The sequence below is a fragment of the Ruditapes philippinarum genome, unplaced genomic scaffold (assembly GCF_026571515.1).
Source record: "Ruditapes philippinarum isolate M1 unplaced genomic scaffold, ASM2657151v2 ctg5841_1_1_1_1, whole genome shotgun sequence".
Taxonomy (NCBI): domain Eukaryota; kingdom Metazoa; phylum Mollusca; class Bivalvia; order Venerida; family Veneridae; genus Ruditapes; species Ruditapes philippinarum.
In genome coordinates this window covers 138,422-152,012 of record NW_026857032.1, presented here as the reverse complement: position 1 = coordinate 152,012, position 13,591 = coordinate 138,422, and the positions used below count along the sequence as shown (strand labels likewise).

Here is a 13,591-nt window from a genome sequence, read left to right as displayed (position 1 = left end):
TTGCCCTTTGTTTATTTTCATACTTTATTTTTGTCCCGGTCATTTCTCCTCAAGTATGAAAGCTATGGACATGAAACTTAATAGGCTGATAGATCTCATTAAGAAAAAGTGCAGTGTACAAGAACCAGTACTCTGCACTTCTTATTTGTGAGTTATTAACCTTTATTAATTTTCATACTTTATTTTTGTCCAAGCTATTTCTTAAAAATTATAAAAGATATGGACTTGAAACTTCATAGAATGATAGATCTTATTGATAAGAAGTGCAGTGCACAGAAACAGCTGCTCTGCACTAATTATTTTTTGAGTTATTGCTCTTTGTAAGTTTTCATATTTCATTTTTGTCCTGGCCATTTCTCCTAAACTAAATTGTTCACAAGGCGACACATCCGACTCGCGGAGTTCTAGTTATTTTCTATGTATTTAAATGACGGCAATGGCCCATTTCAACACCTTGACGTCAGTAAGACAGGATTAATTAGGCTTTTTGTGCAATAAGATGGTCAATTGAACACTTTAAATAAACTTTGTAAATTAATACATGTATTGCTACTTTTTCTCACGTGTTTCAAAACAAAGCAATATACAGCATGTCTTATAATGTGAATGTAAAGTAAATGAAGTTATGAATGTATGACAGAAACAATGTTAATCGTTAATCGTTGCGATAATTTATTTTCTACGAATTTAAAAACAGAGTAATTGATGAAAATATACATGCAAATGCAGGCTTAAGGCAAGTTTTCAATATGTACAATTATAGTTTTATATACTTAAAACAATTAAAACTATTTAGACCTTGCGCCTGTAAATAAGAACTTCTTTTAGACACAAATGTTACAATGATACAGGTAATAAAGACATATTTATCATGGCCATATAATCGATATGTTAAAATTGCTGGAGTTATTGCATTTTCAAATTGATAATTATGAAATACAGTGAAACATGCTTACAACGAACCTAGCAAATTACTTCGTTATATCCGAAATTTGTTGTATCCATACAACGACATTTCGTTATAAGTACTTGAATATAACGTATTTTTAGCTATATTAGAAGATCCAATAATCTATAAGAAAATTGCTTTATTAAAAATGTATAAAGTAGATAATAATAAAAAAAATAATGATATGATTTTAATCAATGATGGTGATAATCTCAATCAATATATGGTACATGTATTACAAAAAAACAAAATTACGTAGATACGAACTGGCTAGTATATCAACATCATTAATTTACGATGTTAAATTAAAGTTAGTTTTTCCTAAAGAAGTCACTAATCTTGGGTTGTCTCGATGGTAAAATTCCAACATTGTGCAGATTGTGAAATGCGTCCTCTGGAATCTCCCTGTTTTTTTTTCAAAGAAAGACCTTATTGCCGAAACTGAGGCTGAAGAATCTTCTTTAGTAACGTCGACGAATGGCGTATCAATATCGTCGTCGTCCTCACTATCGCTGAGCGTACAAGGCGACCGTGAAGGTAGCTGGAGAAAAGAAATTATGTAGGTCTAGAAATAAGTCAGCTCAAGTCACATTTCATGGGAATGTTTATACTTTTAACAATCGAATTATTATAACGCCTTTTTAACATCTATTAAAACCTGTCTCGAGAAAACGTGTGAAAACATATCAAGCCCTCTTTTCAACGCATGATCAATAGAGATGTTATAATTAACACCTGTATGTACGGAGCCCCTAAGGTGACATTTTCCACACTTTTCCCCGGAACTTAATTCGTTTTTACGAAATAATAATTCGTAATTACGAAATAATAATTCGTTTTTACGAAATATTAATTCGTAATTACGAAATATTAATTTGTTTTTACGAAATATCAATTCGTTTATACGAAATGTTAATCCGTAATTACGAAATATTATTTCGTAATTACGAAATATTAATTCGTAAAAACGAAATGTTAATTCGTAATTACGAAATATTATTTCGTTTTTACGAAAAATTATTTCGTAGTAACGAAATAATATTTCGTAATAACGAAATATTAATTCGTTAAAACGAAATATTATTTCGTAATTACGAAATAATAATTCGTAAATACTAAATAATATTTCGCAAAAACGAATTATATTTTTTCTAGGGTTTCAAAGAGTTTTGGTATTAGTTATAAATAAGGCCTCAAAACTAAGTTCCTGACTGAATATAAGGCATGTAAATGCAATATAAATAGTGGGGTTTTGGATAGAGAATGACTTCTCACTCAAAAAACCCTGTTCACTTAAATATAATAACTTGAGAACCATTCGGCTTATAATCGCAAGGTTGATCTAGGCCTGTAAATGTCCCATTTGTGAGATTAGTAGGTTCTTTGTCAAGCTCACAATGACCTTAAATAACATTTCGTTTTTACGAATTAATATTTCGTTATTACGAAATAATATTTCGTAATTACGAAATAATATTGTGTAATTACGAAATAATATTTGGTAAAAACGAATTAATATTTCGTAAATACGAATTAATACATGTATTTCGTAATTACGAATAAATATTTCGTAAAAACGAATTAATATTTCGTAAAAACGAATTAAATGCCGGGGGAAAAGTGTCGAGAATGTCACCTTGTCACGTATGTATGCAATCACTAGTCTTCTCTTTGTTGTACTGTCAAAAATCGTTCTAAGCTTGTAAGGAGGCATATTAATAAAGAAGGGTTAAAGTCGGGGAATTGATTTCCTTTCGTTATTACCATTTTTTCGTTTTAACCGTGTTCGGGACATTGGTGGGGGTATGAATCGCATTCGGCGATAGTTCTAGTTTTGCTTTCCTTAGAAAATGGTTGACAGTAGCTTGACAGTTGTTTGAAATATGTCACTATGACATTTTAAAAGAATGCCAGGAAAGAATGTACAGTTATTTAATGGGAATAATTACACATTGTGGACAGGTTGGGGTCTTCTTTTCTAAGGGGTTTATTGTCTTCACATTGGCCTAGTTTTCAAATATACCTACAGTATGCTTAGGTTAATTTTGCGTAGAAACATTTTCGGAATCATCTATAAATGCTTTCTAGATGAATAATATTAAGTTCTATGTGATACATCACCGTATCAAATCAAATATTGATCATTCTTAAAAGGTTGAAGCCTTTGAAGAAGTGACAGGTTCGTCTCCCCATTATTATAATGACAGATTTGCATATATCGTGATATCATATTCAGTAGATGTGTGATTTCGATTTCTCATCAACAAAGGTACATGTTTATAACTTCACTTAACAATGTATCAAAGAAGTATATCAAATAATTTATTCATAAACTGTTTGTTACTAAAATATATAAACTTAACCAGCATACTTAAAACTTTGTATTATAGATCATTATAAGAACTGCAAGACGGCCAGTATTTGTTGTTTTTTTTCTGCTTAAAAAAAGTAATGCCGTTTGAAACAAACTAAAGAAATGAATTGGCATGTTTGAACAATTTCACTTCATAATGTAATCAATTCATACATGCTATTTTAAAGTTTGTTGTTAATGTTTTTTTTAAAGTTATATTGATGGCAAATTCTATTACTTTTCTTTTATTTTCTTTCGTTATATCTGAATCAAGATTTGTTTTAAGTAGAACAAGATGTTCACTGATTTGCATATTCTTTCATAAAAAAAATATAAAGAGAATTGAGTGTATAATTGCCAGATAGTAATCTTCACTTATGATTGGAATTTACATATAAAATATTGTGTGTGAGCTTGTAATGTGATCAATGAATAATTTTGACCGTATGAATCTCCCACAGGGACTAAGAAATGATAATTGATCATCACTCCAACAAAACAATTATTGGTACCTACTTTTTGGCACTACATTAAGCGTTTCTGTTACAATAAAGAAAACAATTATTTTTATCCATTACCTAATAACCTTTGTGTCAATGTTTACGATTTTCTTGTAGACTGTTTCAATACAATCAAGATTAAAATGTACATCAACATGTTTACTAAAGCCTTTTTTTTCCCCTGCAGTTAGACGGAAAGAGTTCCTGGTAAATTTTAACGTCATTTTCAGTGCTAGTCTCATATTTATCTCCGAATCTTTGTTCACCATTAATTAGTTTATAGATATATCATTAACGTCGGGAAAGAAGTTTGAAGTTTCTGTATTTTGGTTGACATGATTGTATATCTTTTTACACAAACATTATCATTACATTATTTTAAATCACAGATATCCTATGATTCTTATTACATGTACCTCATATACAGAATAATTCAAACCGAGTCTGCAATTTTCATGTCGTTTTCTGTTGTGATTAATGCTTCAAAGGGATCACTCTTTCTCCATATTTTGATATAGTTTGTCAAGTTACACAATATTTCAAATTGATCAAAATGCAATAACTTTTTTAACATTTCGATTATATGGCCATGGATTAATATGTCTTTATTACCTGTATCATTGTTACATTTGTATCTAACAGAAGTTCTTATTTTCTTTGCAGGCGCAAGGTCTAAATAGTTTCCATTGTTTTAAGTATTACATTGCTATTGACTGTACATATTGAAAACTTGCCTTAAGCCTGCATTTGCATGTATATTTCGGTTTTCCATCAATTACTGTTTTTAAATTCGCACAAACAAATTATCGCAAAGAACAACTATGTTTATGACATACATTCATATCTACATTTACTTTACATTCATACAGCCATTATAAGACATGCTGTATATTGCTTTGAAACACGTTGGGAAAAGTAGCAATACATGTATTAAAATACAGAATTTATTTAAAGTGTTCAATTGCATCTTATTGCATAAAAAGCCTTATTAATATCCCGTCTAACTGACCTCAAGCTGCTGAAATGGGTCTTCGTCGTCATTTTAATACATAGAAACTAAAAATATAAATGGTTCGGTTGACTTTCGGTGACCTTCATTTTGGCAAACGTCAAATCAATAACACATTTGTAGTATCATATGCCCTTTGCCTAATCTGATATCAAATAATTAAATTAAATATTTTATTTTCTTACGTTTTAAGTCACATCGACACTGTTAATACTGTTATATGACTGTCAGACTTTTTCGTTGAGGACTCATATCTTAGGTGTCATTTCGTGCAATAAGACACAAATATGTTTACTTGAGAAACAACGATCCCACGTAAGGTTTTCTATTTTTCGGTCCTCCTTTTCATTGCGCTTTTTGGGCCACAAGATTTATAAATATCAGTAATCGTCCGTATTTAAAGACGAATCGGATTTCGAATTATTTTTACTAATTATCGACCTCAATTGATAAAAATTTGAAATATTTCGTCTTTCGTTGATACTTACTCATTTATGTATTGTCATTATAGGCAATCTTCCTTAAGACTTTCTTGTTGCCTTGGACATATTTTCTGAACACATTATTTGCTGATAAAGAAAATGTTCTTTGTAATAATTGTAACATTCGTCAAACTTCGACAAATACAAACCTTGAAATATTGCTGGAGATATGTTCACGCGAAACTGGCAATTATTACACTATATTAAAAAAGCGAACCCTCTTAAGTTATCTAATATAATATCTAAATATGTATTCCTTCTTATAAGTTACAATAAAGTCTGAACGTAGGAGGAACTAACCTTAAAACTGGGTTTTTGTCATTTGCTTTATATATTTTTTTATAATATATGTAGCATACTATTGCTACATTAACCATTTCTTTGGTTTTGAATTAAATCCTTTTTTCGTTTCAATAGTGTACATGTTTAGATACCAAAGAAATTATCGCAGACAATATTGGCTGGTTCTTGTTACCAAAAACAGATTCCAATTAGATAATGTAGAAGAAAAAAAGCATTCAATATCTTTGTCTCTCCCTGAAGGAGATACAAGTTGCCAAACATACAACATTGGGTCACTGTTATAACGATTAGAAATCGCCACTATTCATGGATTGACATCTGTGATACGTTGACCTGTTTCTCAAGACAACATCAAGAGTGAGACATTGTCACATCTGATTAATTCTAAATTGTGACAAGGCGTTCTTTTCTTGAGCAAACAACTTTACACCAATTGCTAAGTGCTTCTTGGTAAAAATATTCAAAAGTGTGGCTTCCCAGACAATCGAGCTAAAATAAATTCTGTATTAAGTTATTCCAAAGAAAATAACTTTGAAAATATTCCTTTTACGTAATACGACAGTGTCCTATGTGCTTAATGGTTAAGTGGATTTTAGAAGTACGGATGAATGAAGTTTTAAATTAGGCCTAACAAAAAACATTTGTTTCCAGTGACATGGTTTTAAAAAAATAGGGTAGGTAGGTAGGTAGGTATTTTTTAAAATATTTTTTATATCAAGTGTATGCGACGGAAATATGAATATGCGGCGCAAAGTTTATTATACAGTGTCAAACAAAAAAAATGCGGCCTATTTTCCCTCAAAAAGTGTAGGGTCGGTGGCCAAAAATTAGGGTAGCTGGAGACAAACGATGTTTTTAGGCCTTATGTGTTTGTTAAGATGCATTATTGATGGATAATTTACATGAATAAGCTGTAAAGTAATGGCAGAAATGTAATAAATATTTAATTATCTTTGTTGGTATTTAGAGAAAGCATTTAAAGATATTTCATTTAACTATTTTCAACATTGTTTGGGGAAAAAATAGAAAAAAAATAACGTTTGTATCAGGAATATAGTTGACAATAATCGATCAATAGAAGAAGGTCTTTGGTCTTTGTCGAAAATAAAACAATATTTCTGTTTAAGAAAATGATTAAATACCATTGTATGAATAATTCCGTGCAAAAAATAATAATAAAGTAAACACACAAGTTTACGCAGAAAATATCTCTATCTATTATGGCAGATGCCATAAACGAATGTTTTAATTCTGTGGATTTTCACTATAAATAATTTATTGTTTGTAAAATTTCAGATAGATATTAAAAAAACATTGATAATTTTCAAACACATCATGCAAGTTTTTCCAACTTAAACGGTAAAATAATAATAGAAAATTAGAAATATCACGTAATAGTGTTATGTTCTTAATTGGGAGTAATTCGGACTTATTCCCTAGCATTGTGTCGAGAGACCGGTGTGTAACAATGATTCCCTACAGGTAAATCCGTAACGTACCGGGAAACGGTATTTAGCTAGGTTTTCGAATAGGTCAATTAACCAATCATGTACGGTTTACAGATCACATGCTCCTCCATGTACCGAAACAGGTCACGTGCTCCTCCATGCCTCAAAAATTAAACGCGTACCAATACCCTGCGGGCTCCGGTCCGCAGGGAATAATGATTTATTATTTGGTGAGAATGTTATGATAGAAGAGATGTACATGGGATAACATGACTTTTTAAAAAACGAAAGTGAAATGTTAAAAAATGTCAAAGGATAGTGCGTTGATATTAACTGTGGTAGTTACTAAATCTAGAATTCTCTTTTTTAATCATTAAAAGAATCAAGTATTTCTTTTTGCAGGTAATATAACATACAATGTGTAAATACTTAATGATTATTATCATTATTACAATGTAAATGATTTCTGGTGACTTATAGGCTCATGGGACCGTGTACTATGCTATTTTCTGTTGTAGATATGTATTGTAAAAGATATGCATATGTCACGATAATAAAATAGTGGCTAATTTACTATACAAAGTTTGTCTTTATCTCTATTATCACTTCAGAAATACACGTGCCTCCTCTCTTATATCTCTTGAAACATAACTATTTTTTTTACTAATTACTTGTTCTAAAGCATCCGAAGAATTCATAAAAAGTTTGTATGGTGCACTAAAAGATAAATATTTTTTATAACAAAAGGTTTGCATCTATACGACATCTTAGATATACTACATATTCAATCACCAATATATTTCTTCTGACATAAAAAAAAATACAGGGCTCGTCCGGGATTTGAACCCGGGACCTCTCGCACCCAAAGCGAGAATCATACCCCTAGACCAACGAGCCACACTTGATAAGTGAAGGAATCATAATAATAAATTATCTATCTATGATCTGAGTTTACGTTGACACCTGACATGAAAATGTTCTATAAATATCACACTATAAGTTTGTTAATGTGTATTTAGTATACACAAGCTGCTCTATCATGCGTATTATATAACATTCTTTTCCAGTTTCAACTGAACAAATGTATGTATTATATTTTTTTTAACTTAATTATAAAAAGGATATTGAATGAGTATAAGTTTCATAAAGAACCATTTTTCATTAAAGTGTAACGCTAACATTTAGCGCGTCTATATAATACAAATGATGTCACGGCTGTGCAATACCATTTTTACGGAGTCGCAAAAGAGGTACGGCTGTGTGATGGATTAATTATTATTTCTTTAATCAATATTCATACTATTAATACCTTATTAATACCTTATATTTACATGTCGTTCTCGTCAATAACTTTTCTGTGAAATTTCCTTGTTTCAATATAATAATCAGTCCCCGTAGGAACGTTCATAAATTGCGCTCGCCACCCATGTTTCAGGGCGTCGGCGCGGGGTATTGGGTATAGTTTTCAACTAGCAATAACCACGCCTCGGATGAACCTCACTGGCTATGGTACCGCCACTGCGCAAAGCTGTTGAGAATTTTCTTCTATTAGCTTAAATAGTAGTTAAAAATAACAAATGTACAAGTTTCATAATGTTATTTAAATGTGATAATATTTTTAAAAATTATTTAATCAATTAGCTATAATAACCATTTGCTCGCTTTTGAATTACATCCCTTTGCTCCGTTTTAATAATGTAATGTAATTTTTTAGATATCAATGAAATTAGTAGATTGCAGATCTTGACACAATATTGGCTTGTTCTTGTTTCCAAAAGCAGGCGTTCCAATTAGATAATGTAGAAGAAAACAATACATTCAATATCTTTGTCTCTCCCTGAAGAAGATACAAGTGGCCAAACATACAACATTGTGTCACTGTTATAATGATTAATTTAGATATTTTCTCTATTCATGGATTTACAGCTCGGATACGTTGACATGTGTCTCAAAACAACATCAAGAGTGAGACACTGTCACAACTGATTAATTCTAAATAAGGGTGGCAAGTCCGCACGGTTAATGCGTTGGTCTGGTAATCTAAGGATCTTCAGTCGTATAGATATGAACCCCGTCAGGCGCAAACAGCTGTTTCCTTACACCAATTGCTCAGTACTGGTTGGTAAAAATATTCAAAAGTGTGTTTATAGGCTTAAAGCTTCCAAAACAATCGAGATAAATAAATTCTGTATTAAGTTATTCTAAAGAAAATAACGGAGAATTACGGAGGAATGAAGCTTTAAACTATGTGTATGTTAAGATGTATTATTGATGGATAATTTACATGAATAAGCTGTATAGTAATGGCAGAAATGTAATAAATATTCAATTATTCTTATTGGTATTTAGAGAAAGCACGAATATTTCGTTACTTTCATAGAACTGAGAAGTAACAAAGACCATTCTTGTAAAGTACTTACTCGTTTGATATTTGTAGTACTACGCAATACAGTCACTGTATAATAATTCATTATTTGGTGAGAATCTCATGATAGAGAACATGTACTTAGGATAACATGACTTAATAAAAAAGGAAAGTGAAATGTTAAAAAATGCCAAAGGAAAATGCGTTGATTTAACAATGGTAGTTACTAAATCTAGAATTCTCTTTTTTAATCATTATAAGAATCAAGTATTTCTTTGTGCGGGTAATATAACATCCAATATGTATATACATAATGATTATTATCATTATTACAATGTATATGATTTATGGCGACTTATAGGCCCATGGGGCGGGTGCTATGTTATTTTCTGTAGTAGATATGTATTGTAATAGATATGCACATGTCACGATAATAAAATATATACTTATTTACTAACTATACAAAGATTGTCTTTATCTCTATCATCACCTCAGAAATGCACGTACCTCTTCTCTTATATTCGTGCAAATTAAGCTCTCCAAACATATCTATTTCCTTGGCATACAAGCCTGACTGATTGTTTCTAAAGAATCTGTACGATTCATCAAAAAAACTTTGGTTAGTGCACTTAAATATAAATTTATATCATACATAAGGTTTGCATCTATACGACATCTTAGATATACTACATATTCAATCACCAATATATTTCTTCTGACATAAGAAATACAGGGCTCGTCCGGGATTTGAACCTGGGACCTCTCGCACCCAAAGCGAGAATCAGACCCCTAGACCAACGAGCCGCACTTGACAAATGAAGGAATCATAAAACGATATTAACTTTCTATGATCTGGTTTTACGTTGACACCTGTCAAGTTCATTTGACATGACAATGTTCTATAAATATCACAAGAGATAAGTTTGTTAATGTGTATTTAGTATACACAGGCTACTCTATCATGCGTATCATATAAAATTCTTTTCTAGTTTCAACTGAACAAATGTATTATATATATTTTTTTAAGTTATATATAGAGGAAATTGAATGAGTATACGTTTCATACTAAATTTATTGAACGAATTGAATAAAATTATATTATGCGAGTTCAAAAAATTCAGTAATGAAATTACACGAATTTAATATTCTTTTTATCACATACTAAAGTAAAGACCATTTGAAGTGAAAAAGAACCATTTTTCATAATAGTGTAACGCTAACATTTAGCGTGTCTAAACGCTATGTTTATATAATGCAAATGATGTCACATCAAAATATATGTACGGCCGTGCAATACCATTTTTACGGAGTTGCAAAAGAGGTACGGCTGTGTGATGGATTAATTATTATTTCTTTAATCAATATTCATACTATTAATACCTTATTAATACCTTATATTTACAGGTCTTTCTCGTCAATTACTTTCCTGTGAAATTTCCTTGTTTTATTGTAATGTTCAGTCCCCGTAGGAACGTTCATAAATTGCGCTCGCCGCCCATGTTTCAGGGCGTCGGCGCGGGGTATTGGGTATAGTTTTCAACTAGCAATAACCACGCCTCGGATGAACCTCATTGGCTATGGTACCGCCACTGCGCAAAGCTGTTGGGTATTTTCTTGTATTAGCTTAAATAGTAGTTAAAAATAACAAATATACAAGTTTCATAATATTATTGAAATGTAATAATCGTTTTAAAAATAATTAAATCAAATAGATTTATATGTAATATATTAAAGGAAAGTTATCCCTTTTATATATGAAGCATAATATAGCTATAATAACATTTTGTTTACTTTTGAATTACATCCCTTTGTTTCGTTTTCATTAACAACGTATCACATATTCAATTATATAGGCGCCAAAAGTTACGTTTTAAGCTAAATGCGATCATTCTACGTTTGTTAGCCATCGTTAATTTGCGTTGTTCTGCCTAAATAAAATATATTGACAGTGATTTATTTTAATATTCATTGCTCAATATACAAATTTAAAAATTGTTAATTATTTCATAAATCTCATGTGCTGGGAGATTTTAATGTGATCAATGGGTAAGAATACAATTACAAATTTGACCGCTTGAATGTCTCGTAGGAAATTAAAACTGATATTGTAACATAGTAATTAATGGTACCTAGTATTTTGGCAATACATTTATCGTTTCTGTTATTTCTGTTAAACAGAAGCGAAATATTTTACATTATAGACGGTAATACAATCTTTATTTATACGTGGTTTTTCTATGAGTGTTAGTGATATAATAAGTGTTATAACATATTTTGTCTAATCGTCACAATATAAAATAAGTCTGTAACTAAATAAATAAATTTCTATTTCTTTAACGTACAATAGAAAAAATCCCAAACACAGAAAGTACAGGAAAATGTCAAAATAAAACCATTATTGCTTTTTTCTAACCAAAAATATTTTTTTCCGTTGATATCGTCTGTGACAGTTATTCGAGACTAGCGGAAGTTCAAAGTGATAAAAGTAAATGCTGGTTACTAATGTTTAAAGCATGTTAATTAAATAGCAAATAACTAAAAAGTTGGGCTCGTCCGGGATTTGAACCCGGGACCTCTCGCACCCTAAGCGAGAATCATACCCCTAGACCAACGAGCCACACTTGATATATGAAGGAATCATCTTATTGCATAAAAAGCCTTATTAATCCCGTCTAACTGACCTCAAGCTGTTGAAATGGGTCTTCGTCGTCATTTTAATAATAGAATATAATAATATAAATGGTTCTGTTGACTTTCGGTGACCTTCATTTTGGCAAACGTCAAATCAATAACACATTTGTAGTATCATATGCCCTATGATAACCTGATATCGAATAATTAAATTGAATATTTTATTTTGTTACTCGACACTTTTAATACTTTTATATGACTGCCAGGCTTTTTCGTTGGTGCCATTTCGTGCAATAAGACACAAATATGTTTACTTGAGAAACAACGATCCCACGTAAGGTTTTCTATGTTTCGGTCCTCCTTTTCATTGCGCTTTTTGGGCCACAAGATTTATAAATATCAGTAATTGTCCGTATTTAAAGACGAATCGGATTTCGAATTATTTTTACTAATTATCGACCTCAATTGATAAAAATTTGAAATCTTCCGTCTTTCGTTGATACTTACTCATTTATGTATAGTCATTATAGGCAATCTTCCTTAAGACTTTCTTGTTGCCTTGGACACATTTTCTGAACACATTATTTTCTGATAAAGAAAATGTTCTTACGTGAATAATTGTGACATTCGTCAAACTTCGACAAATACAAACCTTGAAATATAGCTGGCGATATTTTCACGCGAAACTGGCAAGCTTTGCACTATATTAAAAAGGCGAACCCCTTAAGTTATCTTATATAATATATAAATATTGTTTTCCTTCTTATAAGTTACAATAAAATCTGAACGTGGGAAGAACTAACCTTAAAACTGGGGTTTTGTCATTTGCTTTATATATTTTTCATAATTTATGTAGCATACTATTGCTATATTAACCATTTCTTTGGTTTTGAATTAAATCCTTTTTTCGTTTCAATAGTGTACATGTTTAGATACCAAAGAAATTATCGCAGACAATATTGGCTGGTTCTTGTTACCAAAAACAGATTCCAATTAGATAATGTAGAAGAAAAAAAAGCATTCAATATCTTTGTCTCTCCCTGAAGGAGATACAAGTGGCCAAACATACAACATTGGGTCACTGTTATAACGATTAGAAATCGCCACTGTTCATGGATTGACATCTGTGATACGTTGACCTGTTTCTCAAGACAACATCAAGAGTGAGACACTGTCACATCTGATTAATTCTAAATTGTGACAAAGCGTTCTTTTCTTGAGCAAACAACTTTACACCTATTGCTCAGTACTTCTTGGTAAAAATATTCAAAAGTGTGGCTTCCCAGACAATCGAGCTAAAATAAATTCTGTATTAAGTTATTCCAAAGAAAATAACTTTGAAAATATTCCTTTTACGTAATACGACAGTGTCCTATGTGCTTAATGGTTAAGTGGATTTTAGAAGTACGGATGAATGAAGTTTTAAATTAGGCCTAACAACAAAAAAATTGTTTTCAGTGACATGGTTTTAAAAAATAGGGTAGGTAGGTAGGTATTTTTTAAAATATGTTTTTATATCAAGTGTATGCGACGTCAATATGAATATGCGGC

At 30.9% G+C, this 13,591-nt stretch overlaps 5 non-coding genes across 5 annotated transcripts; all 5 read right to left on the bottom strand.

Annotated features, from left to right (window-relative positions):
• Positions 1-7,869: 7,869 nt before the first annotated feature.
• Trnap-ugg (transfer RNA proline (anticodon UGG)) lies at positions 7,870-7,941 on the bottom strand. Its single transcript has one exon. It is a non-coding gene; the product is annotated as a tRNA-Pro (tRNA).
• A 492-nt stretch (positions 7,942-8,433) lies between these two features.
• On the bottom strand, positions 8,434-8,574 carry LOC132748523 (U4 spliceosomal RNA). The gene has a single exon (XR_009628272.1). It is a non-coding gene; the product is annotated as a U4 spliceosomal RNA (small nuclear RNA).
• Positions 8,575-10,141: 1,567 nt separating this feature from the next.
• Trnap-ugg (transfer RNA proline (anticodon UGG)) lies at positions 10,142-10,213 on the bottom strand. The gene has a single exon. It is a non-coding gene; the product is annotated as a tRNA-Pro (tRNA).
• Positions 10,214-10,869: 656 nt separating this feature from the next.
• On the bottom strand, positions 10,870-11,010 carry LOC132748539 (U4 spliceosomal RNA). The gene has a single exon (XR_009628283.1). It is a non-coding gene; the product is annotated as a U4 spliceosomal RNA (small nuclear RNA).
• A 944-nt stretch (positions 11,011-11,954) lies between these two features.
• Trnap-agg (transfer RNA proline (anticodon AGG)) lies at positions 11,955-12,026 on the bottom strand. The gene has a single exon. It is a non-coding gene; the product is annotated as a tRNA-Pro (tRNA).
• Between the last annotated feature and the right edge of the window lie 1,565 nt (positions 12,027-13,591).